Source organism: Leucoraja erinacea, chromosome 39, assembly GCF_028641065.1.
Source record: "Leucoraja erinacea ecotype New England chromosome 39, Leri_hhj_1, whole genome shotgun sequence".
NCBI lineage: Eukaryota > Metazoa > Chordata > Chondrichthyes > Rajiformes > Rajidae > Leucoraja > Leucoraja erinaceus.
In genome coordinates, this window is record NC_073415.1 from 1103852 (window position 1) to 1131796 (window position 27945).

A 27945-nucleotide genomic window follows, 5' to 3' on the forward strand; every position below is an offset into this window, starting at 1 on the left:
AATATGAGATGCTGTTCCCCTAATGGTTCTTTATTGTCATGTGTAGCTAGGTAGAGTGACATTAATTGTTCATATACAGTTCAGTGATAGCTTATTATACACAAAGGGCCTGTCCCACGAGCATGTGACTCCATGCGGCAAGCGCGACCTAACGTGGTCGCTTGAGCCGTATGGCCTTGCGGGGCCGGTCCCACTTCGATCGGTGGAGCCGTATGGAGTTGAGCTGGTCCCGATATCGCGCGGGGCTCCAAAAAACGGACTCCTCGACGCCGTACGCAGCGCCTCGACGCCGTACATCACGTGCGAACTTCCCACGGACTTCGCTCGAACTTCACGTCACTCAGCCGACCTCCGCGCGGCCCCCGCTTCTGATTTGGGCGCACTTGCCGCATGCAGGCGCATGCTGGTGGGACCGGCCCTTTAGGCTCAATAATGTAAGTCAGTAGATGGAGGTTGTTCACTGCACTGCATATGTAAACATCCCTTGAGTTCCTGTGTATGGCTGGTGCAGGGGGTACGGTAGACCTTAGAGTGAAGGGCTCTCCACTTCGAAGCATCCGTGAAGCTGAAAACATGGAACCAACTTCTGGTGAGAGTCTAATTGCTTTTACAGTTTCCCTTTCACCGATCGGAACTGTTCATTTCCCAACTGGAGTCATTAGGACGTGTGTTGTGAGAAGTGAACTCAATGTGTGGAAACATTATACAGCAGAGAAGGTTGTATCCACGGGAGGTGAGCATCAACTAAACCCCGCACGTGAAGAGTGGATGATCTAATCCCTTCAGCATTCATGCTTAGAAATGTGGAGTGCACCAAATTCTTGCAGGGGGGGTCGACTGAGGTTAGACTGAGTGCAGACTGAGGGATGGAGTAGGGTGTTCAAAACTATGGGTCACAGTCTCAGATTAGGAGGGCAGCCATTCATAGAGTCATAGAGTCGTAGAGAGCACGGAAACTGTCCTTTCGGCCCAACTTGTCCATGCTAACCAACCTCCCTTCCATTGACTCCATTTATATCCCACGCTGCCTTGGCAAGGTCAGCAGCATAATCGAGGACAAGTTCCATCGGGCAAAAGTTTCTTCCCAGCTGTTATTAGGCAACTGAACCATCCTACCAACATCTAGAGAGCGGTCCTGGACTATTACTATCCACCTCATTGGAGACCCTCGGACTATCTTTACTGGCTTTACCTTGCACTAAACGTTATTCCCTTTATCCTGTATCTGTGCATTGTAAACGGATCGATTGTAATCATGTATTGTCTTTCCGCTGACTGGTTAGCACGCAACAAAGGCTTTTCACTGTACCTGATGATAATGGCAATACATCACAATACATAATACATGTACCCTATGATAATGTACTAAACTAATCTAAACTAATCTAATCCCAACTCGACTCAATTAAACTAAACTAAACTAAACAAATCTAATCTAATCTAATTTAACTAAACTAAACTAAGCTAAACTAAGGTAGACAAAAGTGCTGGCGAAACTCAGCGGGTGAGGGAAATAGGCAACGTTTCGGGCTGAAACCTTTTATTCACAATTCTTAAAGATATGGTCTCCTTTCATCGATTTATTACAAGTATAATATAGGCAACATTACTCTGGAAATTAACCTTTTCAGAACAAGGTGAGGGTTGTGGAAAGATATGAATGAATGAATGAATGAATCTCTTTATTGTCATTGCACATGGTACAACGAAATTTAAAAGTCAATCCCACGGTGCGATTCACAAGAGCAGTTTAAATATATAAGATAAGGTAAAAATACATACATATAATAAAAAAATTAAAAAATTACAGATAAATAACAATAGCAGCTGAGGTATTCAGTTGAATATGAGTGTTATTTCTTATTTTGCATTATTAAGTTCACATATGAAGTAGGTATATCACTTTTTTCTCTGTTCTGCCTTTTTTTTCCCTTTTGTTTTCTGTGTTTCCTTTCTTGTTTTCTTTTTCTTTTTACATCTCCATGGGTTCCTTCTCTCTATCCTTCCACAAATTATCAATTGTTAACTCCCAGGGCTCACACATCACTCCTTTCCTTACACTTTTCTTTTCTTTTTTTCTTGCTTCTGTTATTTCTCTATTGTTAAAATTTAAAACAAGAAGTTGTACACGGAATGTAGTATGCTGTATGCCACGGTTTATATGACTGTACGTAGCCTCTAATAAAATATTAAAAAAAAAAAAAATAAAACCCTTATTCAGACTGACTAAACTAAACTAAACTAAACCAAACTAATCTAAACTAATACATAGATACATAGAAAATAGGTGCAGGAGTAGGCAATTTGGCCCTTCGAGCCTGCACCGCCATTCAATATGATTATGGCTGATCATCCAACTCAGTATCCCGTACCTGCCTTCTCTCCACTCCCCCTGATCCCTTTAGCCACAAGGGCCACATCTAACTCCCTCTTAAATATAGCCGATGAACTGGCATCAACTACCCTCTGTGGCAGAGAATTCCAGAGATTCACCACTCTCTGTGTGAAAAATGTTTTTCTCATCTCGGTCTTAAAGGATTTCCACCTTATCCTTAAGCTGTGACCCCTTGTCCTGGACTTCCCCAACATCGAGAACAATCTTCCTGCATTTAGCCTGTCCAACCCCTTAAGAATTTTGTAAGTTTCTATAAGATCCCCCCTCAATCTCCTAAATTCTAGCGAGTACAAGCCGAGTCTATCCAGTCTTTCTTCATATGAAAGTCCTGACATCCCAGGAATCAGTCTGGTGAACCTTCTCTGCACTCCCTCTATGGCAATAATGTCCTTCCTCAGATTTGGAGACCAAAACTGTACGTAATACTCCAGGTGTGGTCTCACCAAGACCATGTACAACTGCAGTAGAACCTCCCTGCTCCTATACTCAAAATCCTTAATCTAAACTAAACTAATCTCAACTAAATTAAACTAAACTAATCTAAACTAAATTAAACTAAACTAAACTAAATTAAACTAATCCAAACTAAACTAAACTAATCTCAACTCAACTCAACTCATCTAATCTAATCTAATCTAATCTAATCTAAACTAAACTAAACTAAACTAAACTCCACTAGAACAGGCCGTTAGTGCAGAGTTTAAATTAATTTGAGTCACTTACATTGAGTTGAGGAATGTGCCAGGAGCAGTGACAATGCGTTTATTTACATGCTCTGTCCTTGTTCGACTAATACACCTGAAGAGTGGTGCAGGATTTAATCATTGCATGTTACACTTCCTGTTGAAGTGACCTAATATGAACCACGTCTACAACCCCGGCAACTTTGATATGTCATCTAATCTATAAAGGCACTCAAACCTGGCATAATGGCAGGATTCAACTTTGGACAGACAGCAACCCACCCATCTCCTAAACTGTTCTTATGAAAATATGTATTCCTCCCACATCTGAGTCCAGGCTCGTATGTTTATGCCACGAGGCGCATTCATCTCAGAGTCTCTGTGTGAACGCAAACTGTAGAGAAGGCAACAACTGCTAAACCTGTTAATGTACACAGCTTCAGGGAGTTTTTGTACGTAAGGTTTATGTAAACACTGTGTCAATTCAGGGAAAATGAAAATGCAATTGGCCAGTGGTAATCCCAGAGTGCGTGTGTGTGTGTGTGTGTGTGTGTGTGTGTGTGTGTGTGTGTGTGTGTGTGTGTGTGTGTGTGTGTGTGTGTGTGTGTGTGTGTGCATGTGCGTGTGTGTGTGTGTGTGTGTGATCAATCCCCATGAGCCGCAGATGATTACGAGGATGTCCCCACTCCACACATAAGTGGGTGATGTCGTCTCCAAGTTGCCGCCCAACCCAGGCGGGTGTCAGGGGTTACGGGGAGAAGGCAGGAGAATGGGGTTAGGAGGGAGAGATAGATCAGTCATGATTGAATGGTGGCGTAGACTTGATGGGCCAAATGGCCTGATTCTGCTCATATCACTTATGATCTTATGACCTTATTTGTATGTGTGTGTGTATATGGATATGAATGTGGATACACGTGTGTGCATACAAATGTGTGCGTATGTACATGCATATGTGTGCATGTGTAAGAAGGTGCATGTGCGCACATGTGTGTATGTGCACGAGTATGCGTATGTGCGTCTGTGTGTGTGGGTGTGGGTGTGTGCGGGCATGGGGAGAAGGCAGGAGAATGGCGTTGAGAGGGAGAGATAGATCAGCCAGGATTGAATGGTGGAGTAGACTTGATGGGCCGAATGGCCTAATTCTACTCTTATCACTTATGAACTCCCTCTCCTTATAGGTAATACCCCCTAAACAAGACATCATCGTGGCGGGTGTATGGAACAAGCTGCCAGAGGAGGTAGTTGAGGCTGGGACTATGCCAATGTTTGAGAAATTGTTGGACAGTTACATGTGTTTAAGAAGGAACTGCAGATGCTGGAAAATCGAAGGTAGACAAAAGTGCTGGAGAAACTCAGCGGGTGCAGCAGCATGTATGGAGCGAAGGAAATAGGCAACGTTTCGGCCCGAAACCCTTCCGGGTTTCGACCCGAAACGTTGCCTATTTCCTTTGGGTTTCGTCCCGAAACGTTGCCTATTTCCTTCGCTCCATAGATGCTGCTGCACCCGCTGAGTTTGTCTATAAAGGCTGTTGGTGATCTGCAACATCTGCCTCTGCCTATCCCTTTAATGTGCTGGAGAAACTCAGCGGGTGCAGCAGCATCTATGGAGCGAAGGAAATAGGCAACGTTTCGGCCCGAAACCCTTCCGGGTTTCGACCCGAAACGTTGCCTATTTCCTTTGGGTTTCGTCACGAAACGTTGCCAATTTCCTTCGCTCCATAGATGCTGCTGCACCCGCTGAGTTTCTCCAGCATTTTTGTGTTACCTTGGACAGGCACATGGACAGGACAGGTTTGGAGGGATATGGACCATGTGCGGGGCAGGTGGGACTAGCGTAGGTGGGCCGGTGTGGACAAGTTGGGCCGAAGGGCCTGTTTCTGCCCTGTATCACTACATGTCCCTATAATCCTGGTAAACCTCCTCCAAAACTCCTTGAGAGAGCGCCCTGCTTCCCCCCTTCCTGAAAGGCACTAGTGATGGGCAAAAAGTGCTGGCCTTGATGGAAATGGCTAAAACGATGAAAAAAAAACTTGCTACCCACTTTCTTCTGATGGAGTTGATTGATCTTGGTTCCATCAACCCACAGGCGATGAATTCTGAACCATTACCCCTCTCTGTATATCTGTGCTTCTCCTGAGTACCTGCTCTCATCTGGTGCCCATTACCAATCTGTGCCCCTGGTCGTTGAACCATCTGCTGCTGAGAATAGTTCCCCCCTATCTGCGCTATCCTGTGTGTGCCTCTCCCAAATCCCCTCTCCACAGACCAACCCCAGCCTGTAGCTAATGGCGTTACAATACAGGCCCATGCAGCAGTTTACATTTGATCCTTAATAGATTTACCGCATCGGTGATTAATATAGTGTATTGGATATAGTGTACATTTAAGCCCGCATATTCCCAGACACGCATCTTTAACATGCTTAAGATAAGACACAAAATGTTGGAGTAACTCAGCGGGACAGGCAGCAACTCTGGAGAGAAGGAATGGATGAAGTTTCAGGTCGAGACCCTTCTTCAGACTGACTCGACCTGAAACATCACCAATTCCTTCTCTCCAGAGATGCTGCCTGTCCCGTTGAGTAAAGGGCCGGTCCCACCAGCATGCGCCTGCATGCGGCAAGCGCGACCTAACGTGATCGCTTGAGCCATACGGCCTCGCGGGGCTGGTCCCACTTCGATCGCCAGAGCCGTATGGAGTTGTGCGGAGCTGGTCCCTAACATCGCGCGGGGATCCGAAAAACTGACCGTGTTTAAAAATTCCGCGCGGCAACGGCCTGCCGGCCCGCAGCCGCCTCAACGCCGTGTCACTCTTTCGACCTCCGCGCGGCTCCCGCTTCTGGTTTGGTTGCGCTTGCCGCATGGAGTGGCATGCTCGTGGGACAGGCCCTTTACTCCAACTGTCTGAAGAAGGGTCCATGTTCTACATTCTATGTTCTATGTTCTGCGAATACCCTTTCCAAATGGCAGTGGATCCCCCTGTCTGAAGAAGGGTCTCGACCCGAAAGGTCTCCTGTTCCTTTTCCTGTTTCCAATATATGATACCACCTATTTTAGTGGCATCTTCAAACGCACTAATCATTCCTTGCATATTCTCATATAAATCGTCAATCTATATATTACTAAAAGTCTGATCTTGACCGCTTTTGGCTCGCTGTGCTGCGATTTCCGAGAGAACGCCGCTACCTATGGTCCCCCTCCACCTGCCAGGACTGGAGGATTTTTCCCATCGTTGAAAAATAGGAGAGATATTCATGTTTTTTAAAGATTTGTCATTCTCTCTGCTGCCCCTGCTGGAGGGAGGGAGAGGGAATATAAAACCAGGTGGTGGTGTGCCTCATTCAGTCTCTGCAAGATGGAGGAAGCCAGAGGGTCACGTCTCTCTGAGCTCTGAATAACACTGAACACATGTCACTCAACTGTGAGTGCCCTTAATGTGGTTTGAAAATGGAAATATGGTTGGTTTGAAGTAAAAATGCACTGCAAATGGTTGTTTGGGTTGAAGTAATTGGTGGGGAGGTGGAACTGGTGGAGAGGTGGAATATTGCATTGGGGGACCAGCCCTCCCGTGTGAACATGGGACCCAATGGGTCCCACTTAGTCTAGTATAGACTACAAATAGAATGGGCCCAACATCGATCCCTGAGGCACACCACTCGTCAAGGGCCTTCAGTCCAAAAATAAACCTTCCACCACACCCTCTGCTCGTCTCTATGAAACCAATCCTAGATCCAGATAGACACAAAAAGGTGGAGTAAGTCAGCGGGTCAGACAGCATCTCTGGAGAAAAGGAATCGGTGACGTTTTGGGTCGAGTCTGAAAAAGGGTCTTGACCCAAAACGCCACCTATTCCTTTTATCCTGAGATGCTGTTTGACCCGCTGAGTTTCTCCAGCATTTTGTGTCTATTATCAGAATCTCTAGTCTGGGCACATTGCAATCTGGGCTGAACATTGAATTAGACAGTTTTCAAGACATATTTCCGGTAACTAGGGAAATACACAAAATGCCGGAGTAACTCAGCGGGTCAGGCAGCATCTCTGGAGAAAAGGAATAGGTGGCGATTTGGGTCTGAACTCTTCCGTAGTTCCTTCCAACACATTTCAGATAACTAGCCTTTGAGACGGCATGGTGCCAATGGGCCAAATGGCCTCTTTCTACGTCAAAAGAAAAAAATGTGAAAAATGAGAAACATTCTTCTTGAACAGTGTGGAATCTTGTTTGCATCTGAACCACCCAGCTCTGTTGTAATAATATCCACTATATTATAATAATAATAATAATAATAATAATAATAATAATAATAATAATAATAATAATAATAATAATTTAATAACACAATATAACAATAATTGTGACTCACATACTGATACAGCATACTGGCACCACTAAAAAGTTAAAAACTCGATTTTCACACTTTTAGATTTTTTAATGTATAATTATATATAATTTTAATAATATGCTCGAATGCTGATGTGGAAGGAATTCCAGGATTTCGACTGAGTAACAGCGACATATTATTTTAATAATAATGTTTAATTTTCAGCATATGTTGACTTTATCCTTTTATATAGGTGGAAGAAATTGTCGTTCAACACAGCATAATTTTAATTATAGGCTTCCCGACACATTTTTGCCCACAAATATGTAACTTTAAAAAAATATTTGGACAGGGGCATGGATAGGACAAGTTTGGAGGGTTATGGGCCAAACGCAAGCAAGTGGGACTCGTGTAGATGGGACATGTTGGTCGGCATGGGTAAGTTGGGCTGAAGGGCCTGTTTTTATGCTGTATTGACTAAATTGACTTTGTGCCCATCTGTTATATGAACTCTATATTCTCCCTCCACAGGTGCTGCCTGACAGACTGGGTGTTCGCAGAGGTCAGAAACATGTGCTGGTTTACACAAAAAGGACACAAGGTCAGGCAACACGGATGTTTCGGGTCGGGACCCTTCTATATATTTGCAGAATCCACTTGTCTTTCAGTTTCCCAGCAACAGTTGTGTTCTCAGACGATCTTTAATCAGACTTTATTTTGCACTCAACATTATTCCATTTAGAAACATAGAAACATAGAAAATAGGTGCAGGAGTAGGCCATTCGGCCCTTCGAGCCTGCACCGCCATTCTATATGATCATGGCTGATCATCCAACTCAGTATCCTGTACCTGCCTTCTCTCCATACCCCCTGATCCCTTTAGCCACAAGGGCCACATCTAACCCCCTCTTAAATATAGCCAATGAACTGGCCTCAACTACCTTCTGTGGCAGAGAATTCCACAGATTCACCACTCTCTGTGTGAAAAATGTTTTTCTCATCTCGGTCCTAAAAGATTTCCCCCTTATCCTTAAACTGCGACCCCTTGTTCTGGACTTCCCCAACATCGGGAACAATCTTCCTGCATCTAGCCTGTGCAACCCCTTAAGAATTTTGCAAGTTTCTATAACCTTCTAAAATCTAGCGAGTACAAGCCGAGTCTATCCAGTCTTTCTTCATATGAAAGTCCTGACATCCCAGGAATCAGTGTGGTGAACCTTCTCTGTACTCCCTCGATGGCACCGAAATCTTACAGGGATAGTATGGTGTAACGCAAATCTAAATTTAAATCTGGGTGATTCTGGGCTGGGTGATGGGGGGGGGGGGGGGGGTGGGGGGGGTGGGGGGCGGGGAGGGGGAGGGGCCACACTATTTAGGTAGTCTAGGGATCTTTTTGATCTGCTTTTTCGAGCTATCTTTTCACTTCTCCCTTCACTCTCTTTCTTCTTTTCTTTCATTTTCAGCTTATAAAGTTAAAAATGAGGCTGTGCAATAATTGCATAATTTTAGATGCCAAATGTTTTGTCTTTGTACAATTGCTTCTAATAAAAAAATAAAAAAAAATTTAAAAAAACATGATTCCCTTATATCCCGTTTTTGTACAATGTGGATGGGTCGATTGTAATCATGTATAGTCTTTCTGCTGACTGGATAGCACGCAACAAAGCTTTTCACTGTACCTCGGTACACGTGCAATAAACTAAACTAAACTGAAGAAGGGTCTTGACCCAAAACAACACACATTCCTTCCCTCCAGAGTTGCTGCCTGACCCTCTGAGTGACTCCAGCGTTTTGTGTCCACCTTCTTAAATTAAACTATTGTTCTGCTGTTTTCTCGGTCTAGCTGACTGCCGTCATTCATCACACATCCGTTCGACCATCGCTGAAGGCATTGTGTTACCTGGACAACCATGGCCTCCATCTTGTCACAGGACTCACCTTGTCTTCCCACCTGCGCTAATTTTGAACACACTCGCTTTTCCAGTTCTGATACGGGATCATTGCTCCTCTCTCTACAGATGCCGACTGATCCCATCTGGGCAATCACTTTTCGGATGATCTGATAAGCTTTTCCCATTCCCATTTATGATTGGTTTACTGTATTTTAACATTGTGTTTTTTACCTGCTTTTAACTATTTATACAGTTCCATCAGGGACTGGATTGTTTTTTTTAGTGTTATTATGTGTGAAGTGTTTTTAAATTTCATGTGCGATGCTCCGCTATTCACTGGGAAACGTCTTTTCATTTTGCACTGTACAACTGTTGCTTGCAAGATGACAATAAAGGTTGATTGATTGATTGATTGATTGATTGATTGATTGATTTTCCCCTTGAGAGTAGGGAAGATTCAAACAAGAGGACATGATTTGAGAATTAAGGGACAGAAGTTTGGGGGTAACATGAGGGGGAACTTCTTTACTCAGAGAGTGGTAGCTGTGTGGAATGAGCTTCCAGTGAAGGTGGTGGAGGCAGGTTCGTTTTTATCATTTAAAATTTAAATGGATAGGTATATGGACGGGAAAGGAACGGAGGGTTATGGTCTGAGTGCAGGTAGATGGGACTAGGTGAGAATAAGTGTTCGGCACGGACTAGAGGGGCTGAGATGGTCTGTTTCCGTGCTGTAATTGTTATATGGTTATATATGGTTAATGTAGTATGGGAATGGAAGGGTCGTGTCTGTGTCCTTAGGAGGGAATTTAATTGGTGAGGCTGAAGATTTAAGAAATTAGATTATTGACTGCCGGGATGCGGACATACAATTTTTAGTTTAGTTTTGTTCAGTTTAGTTTAGTTTAGTTTATCAGCTCATGTACCAAGATACAGCGAAAAGATATTTTATTGCATGCTAACCAGCCAGTGGAAAGACAATAAATGATTACAATCGAGCCATCCACAGTGTGCAGATACAGGATAAAGGGAATAACGTTTAGTGCAAGGTAAAGTCCAGCAGTCTGATTAACGTCCGAAGGTCAAGACCGCTCTCTAGCTGTTGATAGAATGATACAGTTGCCTGAACAGGGAAGGGACCGCATGGCCTAAAGAGCTTGTCCCACGAGCATGCGACTCCATGCGGCAAGCGCGACCTAACGTGGTCGCTTGAGCCGTAGGGCCTCGCGGGGCCGGTCCCATTTCGAGAGCCGGAGCCGTATGGAGTTGTGCGGAGCTGGTCCCGATATCGCGCGGGGCTCCGAAAAACTGACCGTGTTCAAAAATTCCACGCAGCAACGGCCTGCCGGCCCGCAGCCACATTGAAGCCGTACGTGCCGTCTCGACGGGCGTGCCCAGCGTCTCGACGCCGTACGCAGCATCCCGACGCCGTACGTCACGCGTGAACTTCCCGCGGACTTCGCTCCAACTTCACGTCAACTCGTACGGGATCACTCGACCTCCGCGCGGCCCCCGCTTCCGGTTTGGTCGCGCTCGCCGCATGCAGTCCCATGCTGGTGGGACAGGCCCTTTATGGAAAAGGCATCTGACATTGGTACTTAAAGCAATGTCATCAGAAGATTGCAGGTTCAAGTCCTGTCACAGTCATTCTGGTAGCACGGTGGCACAGCAGCAGAATTGCAGCCTTATAGTGCCAGAGACCTGGGTTAGATCCTGACTGCGGTGCTGTCTGTACGGAGTTTGCATGTTCTCCCTTTGACCGACTGGGTTGTCTCCGGGTGCCCCGGCTTCCACCCACACTCCAAAGGCGTACAGGGTTTGCAGGTTAATTGGCTTGTATAAATGTAAATTGCCCTTGGTGTGTGTAGGATATTGTTAGTGTGTGGGGATCGCTGGTCGGCGCGGCCTCGGTGGGCCGAAGGGCCTGTTTCCATGCTGTATCTCTTCTTCAGACTGAGGGTCAGGGGAGAGGGGGGCATACGGATAGGGCACAGAGGGGGAGCAACAACAGGGGATGTTGTAGAACTCTCGTCGGAGAGAGGAGGACAACTTCTTCAAAGCAGACACACCTTGAGGAGATGTCGCAGTGGAGAGGACGAAATGTGTGGGAAGGAACTGCAGATGCTGGTTTAAACCAAAGATAGACACAAAGTGCTGGAGTAATTCGGCGGGACAGGCAGCATCTCTGGAGAGAAGGAATGGGTGACGTTTTGGGTCGAGACCCTTCTTCAGACAGACTGTCTACCTTTGCAACGTTGCTATTGAGTCACCCCGCCCACCACCTCTGCAGATCTAAACAACTCACCACGCAGTGCGTCCCCTTGCCCCTCCTGCACCTCGGCTCCCAAAGCCGGGGGTCTGTGTGTGTGTGTCCGATCCTTGCATCAGTCCAGACGGCATTCCCATGGAAACCAACGGAGCTGGGTAGATTCTGCCAAGAACGTTCTCCTCAACCTATGTGCAAGAGTCAAGAGTGTTTTATTGTCGTGCCCCGAAATGGAACAATTAAATTCTTGCAGCAGCAGCACACCAAATATGTAAACATAGCACTCTGTAAAACCCATGCAACATCATCGTAAATCTTCCCTGTGCCCTTTGTGTAAGAAAGAACTGCAGATGCTGGTTTAATTCGAAGGTAGACACAAAATGCTGGAGTCACTCAACGGGTGAGGCTGCATCTTTGGAGAAAAGGAATGGGGTCTGAAGAAGGGTCTCCACCCAAAACGTCGCCCATTCCTTCTCTCCAGAGATGCTGCCTCGCCCACTGAGTTACTCCAGGCAACTCCGGATTGTCAAAGCTGCCACAGCCAGACATAAAACAGTTTTTATCCACGAGTAGTTGCTCTACTCAACAGCCAAAAATCTGTAGTCTCCCTTTGATCTGGTATTTTGTTGGTTCACATGCTTGATCAATGGTGTTTTATCATTAATGTCTTATTATTATTAATGTTTAGTGTTTTCTGAGTCATTCGTAACTGTCACTGTATGTCATGTTGTTACTTGTGGGCGGAGCACCAAGGCAAATTCCTTGTATGTGAATACTTGGCCAATAAACTTACTTACTTACCTACTTACTTACATTTAGAAACATAGAAACATAGAAATTAGGTGCAGGAGTAGGCCATTCGGCCCTTCGAGCCTGCACCGCCATTCAATATGATCATGGCTGATCATCCAACTCAGTTTTGTGTCTGCCTTCTCTGCACCCTTTCCAGCTTGACTACATCTTTCCTGTCGTATGGTGGCCAGAACTGGACACAGTACTCTAAATGCGGTGTATGGGAATGGTTGATCGGCACAGAGTTGATGGGCCGAAGGGCCTGTTTCCACACTGTATCTCCAAACTGAATTAAAGTTCATGTTCCTAAGTCATAGGAGCAGAATTAGGCCATTCAGCCCATTGAGTCTACACTGCAATTCGATCATGGCTGATCTATCTCTCCCTCTCAACCCCATTCTCCTGCCTTCCCCCCATAACCTTTGACACCCATACTAACCAAGAATTATCAATCTGTGCTTTAAAAATATCCATAGACAGCCTCCACAGCTGTCTGTGGCAATTCATTCCACAGATTTACCTCCTCCGGCGGAAGAAATTCCTTCTCAACTCCTCTCCAAAGGTACGTTGCAACTCCTGTGCCCGTTGCAATGACCGATGAAGTCAAAGTGCCAGATTACTTCAATGGTATGGTATCGAGGTACAGTGAACTTCATTGTACACAGTTCAGTACAAGTATCACCAAATATCAGCACTGAGACACACCTTAGATCAGTATCTCAGATACAGTACAAGTGTGTATAGCAGTAGTACACTGAGACAGGCTACAGAGTCGCCATTTCCAAGTCCCAGTCGTTGTAAGTGCAGGGATCTTGACCTGACCATGAAGGCCCGTTGTCATGGCGACGTTGCCGGGTCGGCCTGGCCAAGCGTAGCCGTGGTGTCCTCCATCACCGCGTGCGGTCCACGTGCTCGGCCTCTTGGAGCGGAGCCCGGTCCAGCCCAGCCCCAGGCTTTTGCAGGGCCTCCAGTGGCCACTCCCCCGTCGAGGCCCTGCACTCCCTCCCGCAGCCCGTCTGCTCACCGGCCCTCCCACCCACTCCCTCCTCTCTGGGTGGGCGAGCCGGGCCTCCAGGTGGGTTCCCATGGATCCTCGAACGGCCACGGGCCGGCTGGGCCTACTGGGCAGGGACCACGGTTTTGTGTACCTTGTATGTGTTATGACTGTCGGCAGAGCAATTTCCCTCCAGGGATGAATAAAGTTCTATTGTATCGTATTCTGGATGATCAGCCATGATCATATTGAATGGTGGCCCTGGCATGAAGGGCCGAATGGCCTATCCCGACACCTATTTTCTATGTTTCTTTTTTTTTTAAATATTTTATTTTATTAGAAGTAAGTACAACCATATGGCACCAAAGTGCCTAATATATATTTTCATAATACATTTTATGTACAACTTTTGTTATAATAGAGAAAGATGAGAATAAGACAAATAATTTAGATAGTAAAGGATAGAAAGGCGTGAGGTATATAGTGTGTGAAGAAAAAGGAAAAAGACGAATGAGTGAAGAAAGTTGAGGAAAAGAAAATAGAAAAAAGAGAATAAAATATTTAAAAAAAAAAAAAAAGTAAGGAGATCATTGTTTATAATCTTGACCAACCCTCGTCCAGTCCTGAAACAGTTAGATTTTACAATTGTGTTGCACCATATGATTCCAACATTTTCTATGTTTCTATGCATGTAACCTATCATTATATTGTGAGACGGTGGACCCACCTCCGATCCCTTTCACACATCACTGGTCACTGGTCTCCAACCTGAGTAACAGCCTCCACCACCAACCACCGACTCCTTCTACCAAACTAATTTTGTATCCAAAATGTGTAGGAAGGAACTTTACATCGAAGATGGACACACACACTGGAGTATCTCAGCGGGACAGGCAGCATCTCTGGATAGAAGGAATGGCTGACATTTCGGGTCGAGATCCATTTTCAGAAACGTCACCCATTCCTTCTCTCCAGAGATGCTGCCTGTCCTGCTGAGTTACTCCAGTGTATGTTTTGTGTCTATCTGCAATTTTGTATCCATTTGGCTTGCTCATTCGGGATTCCACGTCATCTAACCTCCCAGACTTGATTACCGCGCGGGTCTTTGTCAAATGCCTTGCTAAAGTCCACGTGGGCAATGTTTACCACCCTGCCCTCGCCATCCCTCTTGGCCATCTCTTCAAGAAGCACAACCAAATTTGGGAGACATTACCTTTCATGCACAAAGCCTCCCCGACAATCTCTAATCATTCAATGGAGCAAAGAGGTCCTTCTGCAGTTGTACAGAGCCCTAGTGAGACCACACCTGGAGTATTATGTGCAGTTTTGGTCCCCTTAATTTGAGGAAGGCTATTGAGGGAGTGCAGCGTAGGTTTACAAGGTTAATTCCGGGATGGCGGGACTGTCATATGCTGAGAGACTGGAGCAGCTGGGCTTGTACACTCTGGAGTTTTGAAGGATGAGAGGGAATCTCATTGAAACATATAAGATTGTTAAGGGCTTGGACACACTAGAGGCAGGAAACATGTTCCCGATGTTGCGGGAGTCCAGAACGAGGGGCCACAGTTTAAGAATAAGGGGTAAGCCATTTAGAACGGAGACGAGGAAACACTTTTTCTCACAGAGAGCGGTGAGTCTGTGGAATTCTCTGCCTCAGAGGGCGGTGGAGGCTGGTTCTCTGGATGCTTTCAAGAGAGAGCTAGATAGGGCTCTTAAAAAAAGTGGAGTCAGGGGATATGGGGAGAAGGCAGGAACGGGGTACTGATTGGGGATGATCAGCCATGATCACATTAAATGGTGGTGCTGGCTCGAAGGGCCGAATGGCCTACTCCTGCACCTATTGTCTATTGTCTATTGTCTTTCCCAATGTAGGTGGATTGTTCCTCTCACATCCCCTCCAGTAACTCTTCACAGTCTGTCCCAGAAAGGGATCTAGTTTGGTTTAGTTCAGTTTATTATTTCACTTGCACCGATGGACAAGGGAAAAGCTTTTTGTTGCGTGCTATCCAGTCAAACAAAAGTCTATTGGTAATTCAATGGTTCAATGGTTCTTCATTGGTTCTTCATATGCACAGTACAGTGAAATTATTTTGCACACCACAAATGCACAGTCACCACAATATTGGAACCGTACACCGTGGAAACAGGCCCTTCGGCCCTACTTGCTCACACCGGCCAACATGCCCCATCTACATTAGTCCCACCTTCCACGTTTGGTCCATATCCCTCCAAACTTGTCCCACCCATGTACCTGTCTAACTGTTTCTTAAACGTTGGGATAGTCCCAGCCTCAACTACCTCCTCTGGCAGCTTGTTCCATACACCCACCACCCTCTGTGTGAAAAAGTTACTTCTCAGATTCCTATTAAATCTTTTGCCCTTCACATTAAACCCATGCCCTCTGCTCCTCGATTCCCCTATTCTGGGCAAGGTACTAAATACTGTTTAAAATTAAAAAAAAGCAGAAAACCCAAACAGTCGAAAGTTCAGAGTCCAGTCCACATGTTGGAAGTTCTGGAGTGCCCTTTGATCCAGGAAGCTTGCAGGCCCATGAGCCAACGTCCTCCTCCTCACCTGACCACCCCGTGTCCCACTTACTATCAAGCTGACCGCTACAATCCTTTCACTCTTTCACTTGTACATGATCACACTCATGTATTGTCTGATTTTATCAGACACGCACAGAATAAAGCTTTCATTATATTTCTGTGCACTTGACAATAATAGACCACTAAATTAGTGTGACTGGGTGAATGGTGGTAAGTAAAGACCCGGTGGGCTGAAGAGCCTGTTTCTACGCTGTATCTCTAAACTAAACTAAACTAAACTGAAGTTAACTAAACTAAACTAATGTAAACTAAAGTTAACTAAACTGAACTAACCTAAACTAAACTAAAGTTAACTAAACTGAACTAACCTAAACTAAACTAAAGTTAACTAAACTAAACTAAAGATAATTAAACTAAACTAAACTTAATTAAACTAAACTAAAGTTAACTAAACTAAACTAAACCAAACTAAAGTTAACTAAACTAAACTAAACTAAAGTTAACTAAGCTGAACTAACCTAAACTAAACTAAACTAAACTAAACTAAACTAAACTAAACTAAACTAAACTGAACTGAACTAAACTAAACTAAACTAAACTAAACTAATCTAAACTAAACTAAAGTTAACTAAACTGAACTAACCTAAACTAAACTAAACTAAACTTAACTAAACTAAACTAAACTAAACTAAACTAAACTAAACTAAACTAAACTAAACTAAAGTTAACTAAACAGAACTAACCTAAACTAAACTAAACTAAACTAAACTAAACTAAACTAAACTAAACTAAACTAAACTAAACTGAACTGAACTAACCTAAACTAAAGTTAACTAAACTGAACTAACCTAAACTAAAGTTCACTAAACTAAAGTTAACTAAACTAAACTAAACTAAAGTTAACTAAATTAAACTAAACTAAACTAAACTAAACTAAACTAAACTAAACTAAACTAAACTAAGCTAAACTACAGGGGTGGCACGGTGGTGCAGCAGTAGAGTTGCTGCCTCACAGCACCAGAGACCCAGGTTTGATCCTGACAACGGGTGCTGTCTGTACTGAATTTGTACGTTCTCCCCGTGACCAAGTGGGTTTTCTCCGGGATCTCTGGTTTCCTCCCGCACTCCAAAGATGTCGAGGTTTGAAGGCTAATTGGCTTAGATAAAAATTGTAAAAATTTCCCCTAGTACGTGGGATAATACTAGTGTGCGGGGATCGCTGGTTGGCACGGACTCAGTGGGCCGAAGGGCCTGTTTCCGCGCTGTATCTCCAAACTAAACTAAGCAAACGGGGTGACTAGGGAGACATTGGGTCTGCCAGGGATATCTCATGAACTTTTTTTATCCTGATTCCTCTCCAAAATATTCTCCTACATCCCTTAGACAACTCAAAGATTTGCCTGATGGCAGCTCCCCTTACCTGACACAGGACTCCTTATCTGAGCAATATCGGAGTGGCGGCGCGGCTCTGGCTGCAGAGGCTCACCGGCACTCCCGTTTGTTTGTGTTTTTTGTGTTGTTTATTTTGTTTTGGTTAGTCTAGTTTTTGGTTTTTAGTTTGTGTTTGGGGGGGGTTTGCAGTCTCTCCCTGCGGGGGAATGCGACTTTTTGGTCGTATTGGCCTTCTCTGCCTCCGTCTGCGCTGAGGCCTAATGGAGCTGGCGACCTCGAGGCTCCTCGAGGCTGGGCCGCCCCGACACGGGCGCCGAACCTCCCTCGGGCTGCGAGCGCCACACCTCCCCGAGCTTGGCCGCTCCGACGGGAGCCTCGTTCCACCCTCAGTAACCGAAGGGCCCCATTTCCATGTTGTATCTCCAGACCCAACTAAACTGAACTGAATAATGGAAACAGAGAAAGAAGATAGCTGACTTCGCTATCACAATGATGCGAGGAATTGTCCCTAGTGTGTAGGATCTAACTCATGTACAGTTGCTGGTTGGCATGGGGTTGGTGGGCTGATGGGCCTCTGTATCTCTAAACTAGAGCTCCAATCTGTGTATGTGGCTGTCCCAGTCAATATGAAGGAAGTTACAATCACCAACTATTAAAAATCACCAACTAATTCATCTTTCAGCGATCCAAACATAATCCAACATATTTGTTTGTCTAATTCCCACTCATTATTGAAGGGCCTACAACACAATCCCATTAAAGTGATCATCCCCTTCTTATTTACAAGTTCCTCCCATATCCCACCCATCACTGGGTAATTCCTCAAGAAAAGTCTCTCTCAATAGTCCTAACATCAGAGTGGTACAGCACAGAAACAGGCCCTTCAGCCCAACTCAGCCATGCTAACCAAGAGACCAACTAAACTAGTCCAACATGCTTGACTTAAGCCGTAATCTCTCCTATTCATCGACCTGTCCAAGTGTCTTTTAACTGCTGTTATAGCACCTGCCTCAACTACCTTCGTAGCAAGAGGAGTTGAGTATAGGAGCAATGAGGTCCTACTGCAGTTGTACAGGGCCCTGGTGAGACCGCAACTGGAGTATTATGTGCAGTTTGGTCTCCTAATTTGAGGAAGGACATTATTGATTGGACAGGCTAGATGCAGCAAAAATGTTGGGAGAGTCCAGAACCAGGGGGTCACAGTTTAAGAATAAAGGGACTGAGATGGGGGGAAACTTTTTCACCCAGAGATTTGTGATTCTGTGGAATTTTCTGCCACAGAAGACAGTGGAGGCCAATTCACTGGATGCATTCAAGAGAGAGTTAGATGTAGCTCTTAGGGCTAATGGAATCAAGGGATATGGGGAGAAGGCAGGAACGGGGTACTGATTGTGAATGATCAGCCATGATCATAGTGAATGGCGGTGCTGGCTCGAAGGGCCGAATGGCCTACTCCTGCACCTATTTTCCGATTCTATGTTTCTCCCCCCTCTGGCAGTTCTTCCATACACCTATCATCTTCTGAGATGAAACATTTGCCACTCAGGTTTCTATTAAATCTTCCCTCTCTCACCTTAAAGTTCTGGATTTCTCTACCTTTCTGCCCATTGAGTCTATGTTGACCATCAATCATCTTTAGTTTGGTTTAGTTTAGAGATACAGGCCCTTCGGCCCACCGAGTCCATGTCAACCAGCGATCCCCGTACACTAGATCTATTCTACCCCACACTAGGGACAATTTACAAGTTTTTTTACCAAAGCCAATTAACGTCCAAACCTGTCTTTTGGAGTGCGGGAGGAAACCGGAGCACCCGGACAAAACCCATGCGGTCACGGGGAGAACATGCAAATGTGTGGGGATCGCCGGTCGGGTGCGGACTCGATGGGCCGAAGGGCCTGTTTTACCGTGCTGTATCTCTAAACTAAACTAAGCTGAAAACAAATGATTGAAAAATATGCAAAAGAAAAATCAAAGCCACCAACGATGATCAAGGAAAGGTGGAGCCCACAATGGTCCATTGTTGGCTGTGGAGAAGGTGATAATGAGTGATACAAACAGTGAAACTCCACAGGGCGACAGTGAAGCTAGTAGGACGACTAGAGTGGGAGAGGGATGGAGAGAGGGGGAATGCAAGCATTACTTGATGTTAGCAAAATCAATGTTAATATCGCTGGGTTGTAAACTGTCCAAGCGAAATCTGAAGTGCTAGCTGATTTAAACTCCCCCTATATTGAGTGGGACTGTGGTATATTCAGGGCTGGGACAGTGCAGAATGTGGCTAATGACCAGGCTGGTCCACACTAGAGAGGGACTTCTGACCAGGGTCTTGCCTCTCTATTCAGGCAACGCTGCTGAATGTAAAGAACAACAATAGAGGGGATTATTCTTTCTGGTGAGCTATCTATCCATCCATCCATCCATCCATCCATCCATCCATCCATCCATCCATCCATCCATCCATCCATCCATCCATCCATCCATCCATCCATCCATCCATCCATCCATCCATCCATCCATCCATCCATCCATCCATCCATCCATCCATCCATCCATCCATCCATCCATCCATCCATCCATCTATCTATCTATCATCCATCCATCCATCCATCCATCTATCTATCTATCTATCTATCTATCTATCTATCTATCTATCTATCTATCTATCTATCTATCTATCTATCTATCTATCTATCTATCTATCTATCTATCTATCTATCTATCTATCTATCTATCTACTATATGGTAACCTAGTGTCAGTATGAATAGTGTAGGCTCTTGTAACCCTTGCTTTAAGAATATTTTGAAATTAACAACCGCAGCTACAAGGACGACAATGCCTTTATTTATTTTAGTCGTGACCAGGAAACTCTACATTCTCCTGCCAACGTGTTGCTGTGTAAAGTTGCTTTGAATCGCTGCTGGCAACGGAAGGGTTAACCGCAGCCCGGCATTGAAAGGGTTAAAGCAGCCGACACATGGGCCGCACCGTGTAGGATTCCTTGCTGGCATTTCTTTAAAAAGTGTTTATTTTTAACTGTGGCAGCGAGCAGAGGCGGGTTTATAGAACTGTTAATAATGAGTAATATGTGACATGATATTCCAGTCTGAACAATTAGATCCCACACAGAGCCAAGCAGGTAAAAGATGCAACAACGGGGATATATGAGAAGTTTGCATCTACAGCAGAAGGTCTTTGGCGTTCGGGCAATGAATAACAATGTTAATAGCAAAATGATCGCCATTGCCCAGTATTGAGCAACGCAGATGAGACATGGAAAATCACTGATACTGTACAGACAAACACATCTTCGCCACAAAATGATCCGTGGTTTCCCCGGGTTAGGATTGACTTCTGTGAGAATTTTAACCCGAGTTTTACACACTACAGACAAAGAATAAACCATAACCCTCTAGAACCAAGAGGCCATCGTTTCAGAAGAAAAGGATTTACCTTTAGAAAGGAGACGAGGAGGAATCTCTCTAGTCAGAGGGTGGTGAATCTGTGGAATTCTTTGCCACAGACGGCTGTGGAGGCCAAGTCAGTGGATATTTTTAAGGCGGAGATAGATAGATTCTTGATTAGTGCGGGTGTCAGGGGTCATGGGGAGAAGGCAGGATAATGGGGTTAGGAGGGAGAGATAGATCAGCTATGATTGAATGGCGGAGTAGACTTGATGGGCCGAATGGCCTAATCCTGACCTTAGAATTGATGAATTTATTGTGAATGTATAGGCAGCAAAGGAGTATAGAACTATCGAGCTGAGGGAAGTCACAGAAGCTTTTTTTTTGTTTCTTTATCGGGTGTTTAAAATTAAAATATTTCATGTTTGGTCTCAGGCAGCAGAAAATATCTAAATAATATCACCTCCATCTTAATCTCAAGTTCCTTTCTTTTATTTCCTCCGCCCCCCTCTCTCTTCACCCTCTCCATTCCCTCGATTTCTCTTCACACAAATTCTCCCATTTCTTGTGTGGGAAGGAACTGCAGATGCAGGTTTACACTGAAAAAAGACGCAACCTGCTGGAGTAACTCAGCGGGACAGGTAGCATCTCCGGAGAGAAGGAATGGGCGTCGAGACCCTTCTTGGGAATCAGGGGAGGATGGGACACAGAGATATGGAAGGGTAAGGTTTGAAAACACAGATCTCTATGTCTTCCCTCTCCCCTGACTCTCGGTCTGAAATAGGGTCTTGACCCGAAACGTCACTCATTCCTTCTCTCCAGAGATGCTGCCTGTCCCGCTGAGTTACTCCAGCATCTTCTCCTATTTCCTGATGGCTTTACCTTCCCAACTCTCTATCACGCCTGCCCTGTACCGTCAGATCCTCTCTTGTTACCCTTACCTTACCACCTTGCTTCCCTTGCTATCTGTGAATCCTAAAAGAGGAGAATTCGATTCCCTTCTGACCCAGGCGAGTTGCAAGATGCAAGTGGCTGGTCGGAGACCTTCGTAGAATAGAGGAATCTCATTTGAACCCCAAACGTGAAGCACACACAAGGATTCGGTCAGCTTATACAACTAATGATGAACGCATATTCTGAAAAGTTGAAAAGTTAAGAGTGTCGGAATGAACTGCAGATGCTGGTTTAAACTGAAGATAGACACAAAATACTGGAGTAACTCAGCGGGACAGGCAGCATATCTGGAGAGAAGGAATCGGTGACGTTTCGTGTCGAGACCCTTTTTCAGAAAATGACTAAGGGGTTAAATTTTCAGTTAAGACTCCTTTTCCTCAACGCACACTGGATAACCTCCTGTAGACTTGCAATTTAAAATATGTTACCATCCTCTGTTATTGAAATGACAAAAAACAGGAAAGATTGAGTGGGATGACACATATATTAAATTAATATTATATTTAAATTAACTGAAGGAAAATAGTTAATGGAATGAGAAACTAAATTCAGTTTAGAATATAAAACATAAATAATATAGTTAATGTATAATGATAGTAAACTAGTGAAATTAATGATAGTAAATTATATTAATTGTTTACATTAGGTAATAATTACAACTAAGAAGCCAGAAGTTCAAGTTCAAGTTCAAGTGAGTTTATTGTCATGTGTCCCTGTATAGGACAATGAAATTCTTGCTTTGCTTCAGCACACAGAACATAGTACGCATTGACTACAAAACAGATCAGTGTGTCCATATACCATGATATAAATATATACACACATGAATAAATAAACTGATAAAGTGCAAATAACAGATACTGGGTTATTAATAATCAGAGTTTTGTCCGAGCCAGGTTTAATAGCCTGATGTCTGTGGGGAAGTAGCTATTCCTGAACTCCAAATAGATAGATTTAGATCCACACTCGCTTTAGATATTGGTCACTAAGGTTTTGTGAATTTTGTGTTCCCTCTGCCCAGTTACCAAGAGGCAGAGAATAAACCATGGAGGTACTAAGAAGGATTTAGTTACCGGATCTAAATGTATTCAGATGTGTGTGTGTGTGTGTGTGTGTGTGTGCGTGTGTGTGTGTGTGTGTGTGTGTGTGTGTGTGTGTGTGTGTGTGTGTGTGTGTTGTGTGTGTGTGTGTGTGTGTGTGTGTGTGTGTGTGTGTGTGTGTGTGGGCTACAATATCTAATAGGAAAATAATTCTAATGGTGATTTTAATAAATAAATAAGCAGCCGGAAAAGAACAGAGAATAAACCGTTAAGGATTTAGTTACCTGATCCAATTGTATTGATGTGCGAAAAAAATCCCACTCCAATATCTAATATGGAAATAATTCTAACTAAATGTTTAAAAAATAAACAATTTGAAAGGGGCTAAACAAAATAAAATGTGAAAGTACTATTAAGGATTTAGTTGCCTGATCCAGTTTGAAACAAGTTTATTCATGGATAACCCCTTGAGATGGACAGTCATCTCGTTTTCGAGGGGGTCCAACATAGAACATACAGCACAAGACATAACATACATAGAGGCTCTCATTGACCCACCTACCCACACACCAATCCCAAAACTCCTCCATCCCCACTTGTTATAGTTTATAACAATTGTTAATTGGCTTTACATATCCAATAATAACAATAGTTATGTGTTACAGCATAATGTTGATGCATAATACCATATACCACCTATCATACATCGTACGTTAATACATACTATCAACATTATTACATGATATATTATTTCATGATATTGTGACATAATACAATATAAGACCTTGTTACACTATGCAATACAATAATACATAAGTGTAATGGCCATGCATATACAATAGTTATGCCAAATGATCACACACAGAGCAAGCTAGATAAAGGAGCTCAAAGACTCTAATACTAGACACAGGTACATGGTTTTATAACGAAGGGTAAACGTGTATTTTTAAATAGACGAAATGAGCTAATAGTTCTTATGGTACTAGGCAGAGTGTTCCAGTCAGAAGGAGCTTTGAATTTAAATGCACGTCTCCCAATTTCTTTGTTAGTTCTTGGAATGAAAAAGAAGGGTTGCTGAATATGTCTTAGTGAATATGAGGGTGTGTATGGTAATATGTCTTGTTTTAAATAAGAAGGGTAATTGAGGTGGATGCATTTAAAGATGAACTGGAACCAGTGGTAGCATCTTCGAGCATGTGGGGGGATAACCAGTTTAGAGTTTCGTACATAGAACAGTGGTGAGTTATATATGGACACCTTAAAATAAATCTGCAAAGACTATTTTAAACTACATTAAGGGGTTGAAGATGTGTATCAAATGTATTCTGATAGACAATATCAGCATAATCCAGTGTTGGTTGTAGTAGTTATTTTTCTCATCTGAAAGGTGAAACAATTTAGGTGTGGGGGCTGGGACTGGAGGGGTGAGAGGGGAAACTACAATATCTAATATGGAAATAATTCTAATTGGGTGTTTTTCCCTCCAAATAAGCAACTAGTAAGGAGCATAAAAGAAACCGTGAAAGTGCTATCTAAAGGATTTAGTTACCTGATCTAATTGTGTTGAGGTATGAAAAATATTATAAAAACTAACATGGAGATCATTCTAAGTGTTCTTTTAAATAAAGAGCTTGAAAGGGGCTGGTGAAAAAAAATGCGGAAGTGCTATTAAAGATGCAGTTACCTGGTCAAATTGTATTGAAGTGCAGGGGTGGGGTGTGGGAAATACTACAATATCTAATATGGAAATTATTCGGATTTTTTTTTTAACAGCCTGAAAGAGACAGAGAAACAACAATGAAGGGACTATTAAGGATTTAGTAACCTGAGCTAATTATATTGAGGTGTGAAAATCCCCTCTAATATCTAATATGGAACTAATTCTAATGAGGTACCCTTTTTAAATAAGCATCGTAAAAGGGTGTTGAGAGCTAACCGTGAAGGTGCTATTTAGGATCCAATTGTATTCAGGTGTAGGGGAAAAATAACCCCACAATATGTACTATGGAAATAATTCTAATTTGCTATTTTTTCCTCAATAAACAGCTTGTATTTTTTCCCCTTGAAGTAGAAAAACAATTGCTCCGAATTCAAATGCCAGAGTCGGAGATCGAACAATGGCTTTTGAATTTTTTTGGAATAAACACAAACTATGCCCGGCGCGGTGATGCCTGCGTGGACGAGAGATGTGATTAAAGATATCGGCTATTGATAAATATCACACAAACCTCTGAAAAATGCAACGTTATTAAAATGTGGCGAGTTGGGGGAGTCGCCAATGGCGACGGCATGGCCTCAGATGGATTTGAAGTTACTGGGGTCGGTGCAACATTGTCACATACTCTCCACTCTTGCCAGTCTTGGTTTGCCGGGATCACTGCAGAGACCACAACAAAACTACCCCCAAACCACACACACGACGCACCGCAATGCTAGCAATTTCCAACCTCATCCTCACTGGTTGAGCGGTAATCAAACGAATTAGTATAATCGATACTGAGAAATAACACGGTCAAACTTCTGTCAAAACCCCTTTTCTTTCCACTTCTCTACACGGGAGAGCTGTGTGGAATTAAATGCTGCCGACGCATCAATAAATAAATAAAATCCCTAGCAAAAAATATTGTTTCTTGTGGAATATAGGCTCAGATATTTGACCATGGTTATGTTTAGAGATGTGATATGTCGGTAAAATGATGGCTATATACTTGTCCATGTAGATTTCATTCTATCTCTCCATATGTATCATTGTTAATTTATCTATAACTGTCTCTTTCGGTTGATATTAATTTCATCCGCATCAACATTTAATACAGATTTATGTGGATTTACTTGCCGAAAAACAGAAATTTAAAATTCGAGGCAGCAGCATTTTAGTGCGATGGAGATCAAGTAAGCGAGCAGCCAAAACAAGGTCGGGGGAAAAAACCTGGCTGTGTATCTATTATAGTTAGACTTACAACAAACATTCCCTCGACAGTGTGGAAAAGCACAATATTTGGAATCAAATGCAAAAGCCAAAGATAGCGTAATAAAATGTAATCTTCATAGAGTCTTCACTAAAGATTAATTCATCAAAGTTGAATTACTCCCAGTTAAAGAATCCACACTATATATATATCGACATTCTCAATGCCGCATTTTTCACTGACTTGCAGATAATTTATTTGAAAGACTGATTAAATAAATCCTTTGGAAAATACTAGACGTCTTCGAGTTGCTGGGAATGGATAGAATGTGTCCCGGAAACTATCAACCAAATGTACTGATTTATATAAAAAAACACCATAACATAATCGAAGGGGGAATCTTTGAATTAGATACAAGGCATAACAATCTCTACATTTATTTAAAACAAGTATTAGTTAAACCCGGTGCCAGGACGTTTTAAAATTAACTGAATATTACTTTTCTTCCCCCAAAATTAGTTTGAAATTCGATCTTATTTATTTTAAAACAAATGCCCCAAAAATTAGTTCTCGCTCGTGGCAACGCACAAAAATCAAAAGATGAAATTAATTTATTCCTACACCTAACATATTTATAATTTAATCCTGACTGTAAAACGTGGGGTCACCGTGTATCCGTGTGTGTATGTGTGTGTGCGCTCATAGACGCATACTCGCTCAAGCATTCGGTAGATCCAAAGATACATTTCATTATATGTATAAATTAAAGGAAAATCTCGTTAGATGTTATATTTTCAAAGTACTCACATGCGTATGGAATTTTTATTTGACAAAATAATCGTTTGAATGCGATATGTATACGATAGCAACACGTAAATCCAACCCGAGTCGTCACGCCAATGCTAAAAAGTATCGAGAATTGTGCCTGTGTGGTTATAAAATACACAAACAGTCCTTTTTTTTAATACAAAATTCCAATCCAACTGGCCAGGTAATTGGATCTGGTTTGGCAAGCAGAAAAATATGATTTATTGCAAACGAGCGATTCGCATTGTTCCACGTTGTCCTTCAACCAGGTAGCCTTGGAATTAATAATCACCAGGTCGAGGTGAATAAAACATGTATAGGAACAGAAGAACTAAAACGAAATTTCCTGCAGGGGCTGAAGATATCGCTCCATCACCCTGAGTCTGATTAAATTAATCGATATTCAGGATTATCTACAGAAGTATTTGCTTGATATAATCTCTAACATTATTTCTCAGGAAGACTGAACAAACTTGGCGCAGAAATAGTCAATTCAATTCGTTTATGTTCTGTTAATCCCTGTAGCAGTCTAATCTCTGTCTCTCCCTGTTAAATATCTGGAGCCCGTCTGAAACAGGGGCAACGAAAGGTAAGGCTTACTTTATTTTCCTTTAGTGTCGGCAATGGCATTATTAAATATATTTATATTCTGTTACAGTGTGTGTGTGTGTGTGTGTGTGTGTGTGTGTGTGTGTGTGTGTGTGTGTGTGTGTGTGTGTGTGTGTGTGTGTGTGTGTGTGTGTGTGTGTGTGTGTGTGTGTGTGTGTGTGTGTGTGTGTGTGTGTGTGTGTGTGTGTGTGTGTGTGTGTGTGTGTGTGTGTGTGTGTGTGTGTGTGTGTGTGTGTGTGTGTGAGCACAATATCTGAATCGTACATGTAGGTTGTTTAAAGAAGAGAGTGGGCCATTAAAATAACATCCACGTGGACCTTGTTGGTGGATTTTCAGGGTTGTATAAATAACGACATTTAAACAGTACATGTTTTATATAAATGAGCGACTCCCAAGAATGCTGCATTCGATTTACACGTAGAAAATAAAAATGTTGGCCCTCTTAAAACACAACTCAGATGTAAACTCGCTGATGTGGTATGATCCTTACACCTGTTGGCATTTAAAGCCACGCAGAAGTTATTAAATTATAGGGTTAAGAATGTTTGTAAACTTTCAGTATAACGCGAGAACTTTTTTCTAAATCACCCTTCAAAACAAATTCTGCCAGCATGAACACGTTCACAATATTTTTCATGGAATCTGTAGAAATGTGAAAATCTATACTGGAAAAAGGCAGAATTGTTATTTTTCATTGCAGTATAAACAGCAATTCACTGCATCGACCATGATGAAGCAGATTGAGTTTCAATAAAGCTTTCTAGGGAACAGATAGAATATTTTCTATCGACTGGTTTCAAACAGAGACTGAATGGGAATGGCGTGCACTCTCTCTGAAAATCTGAACTGGGACTAATTCAGAAGCTAAAACTTCATAGTTAGTTTAACGTTTCATTGCCATTTTGGTTTAAACTCTTTCTTGTTAGAATTCGATGTTGGGG

General features: G+C 43.1%; 1 protein-coding gene and 1 long non-coding RNA gene across 8 annotated transcripts in view; one reads left to right on the forward strand and one right to left on the reverse strand.

Annotated features, from left to right (window-relative positions):
- Positions 1–1465: 1465 nt before the first annotated feature.
- The window catches only part of LOC129714503 (uncharacterized), an 85077-nt gene continuing 58597 nt past the window's right edge, over positions 1466–27945 (reverse strand). Inside the window, exons 3-4 of the long non-coding RNA XR_008726357.1 lie at positions 11595–11743; positions 1466–2096 (exon numbers count right to left, since the gene is read on the reverse strand). This is a non-coding gene — a long non-coding RNA (uncharacterized LOC129714503). The remainder of the gene's footprint in view (positions 2097–11594; positions 11744–27945) is intronic.
- The window catches only part of nfixb (nuclear factor I/Xb), a 465085-nt gene continuing 463903 nt past the window's right edge, over positions 26764–27945 (forward strand). For 2 of the 7 annotated variants that reach the window (XM_055664148.1, XM_055664155.1), the window contains exon 1: positions 26770–26984. The gene's annotated coding sequence lies outside the window, so the exon portion shown is untranslated. Of the gene's footprint in view, positions 26985–27945 lie in introns of all 7 variants that reach the window. The other 5 variants (XM_055664149.1, XM_055664144.1, XM_055664154.1 and 2 more) reach the window with 5 other exon arrangements.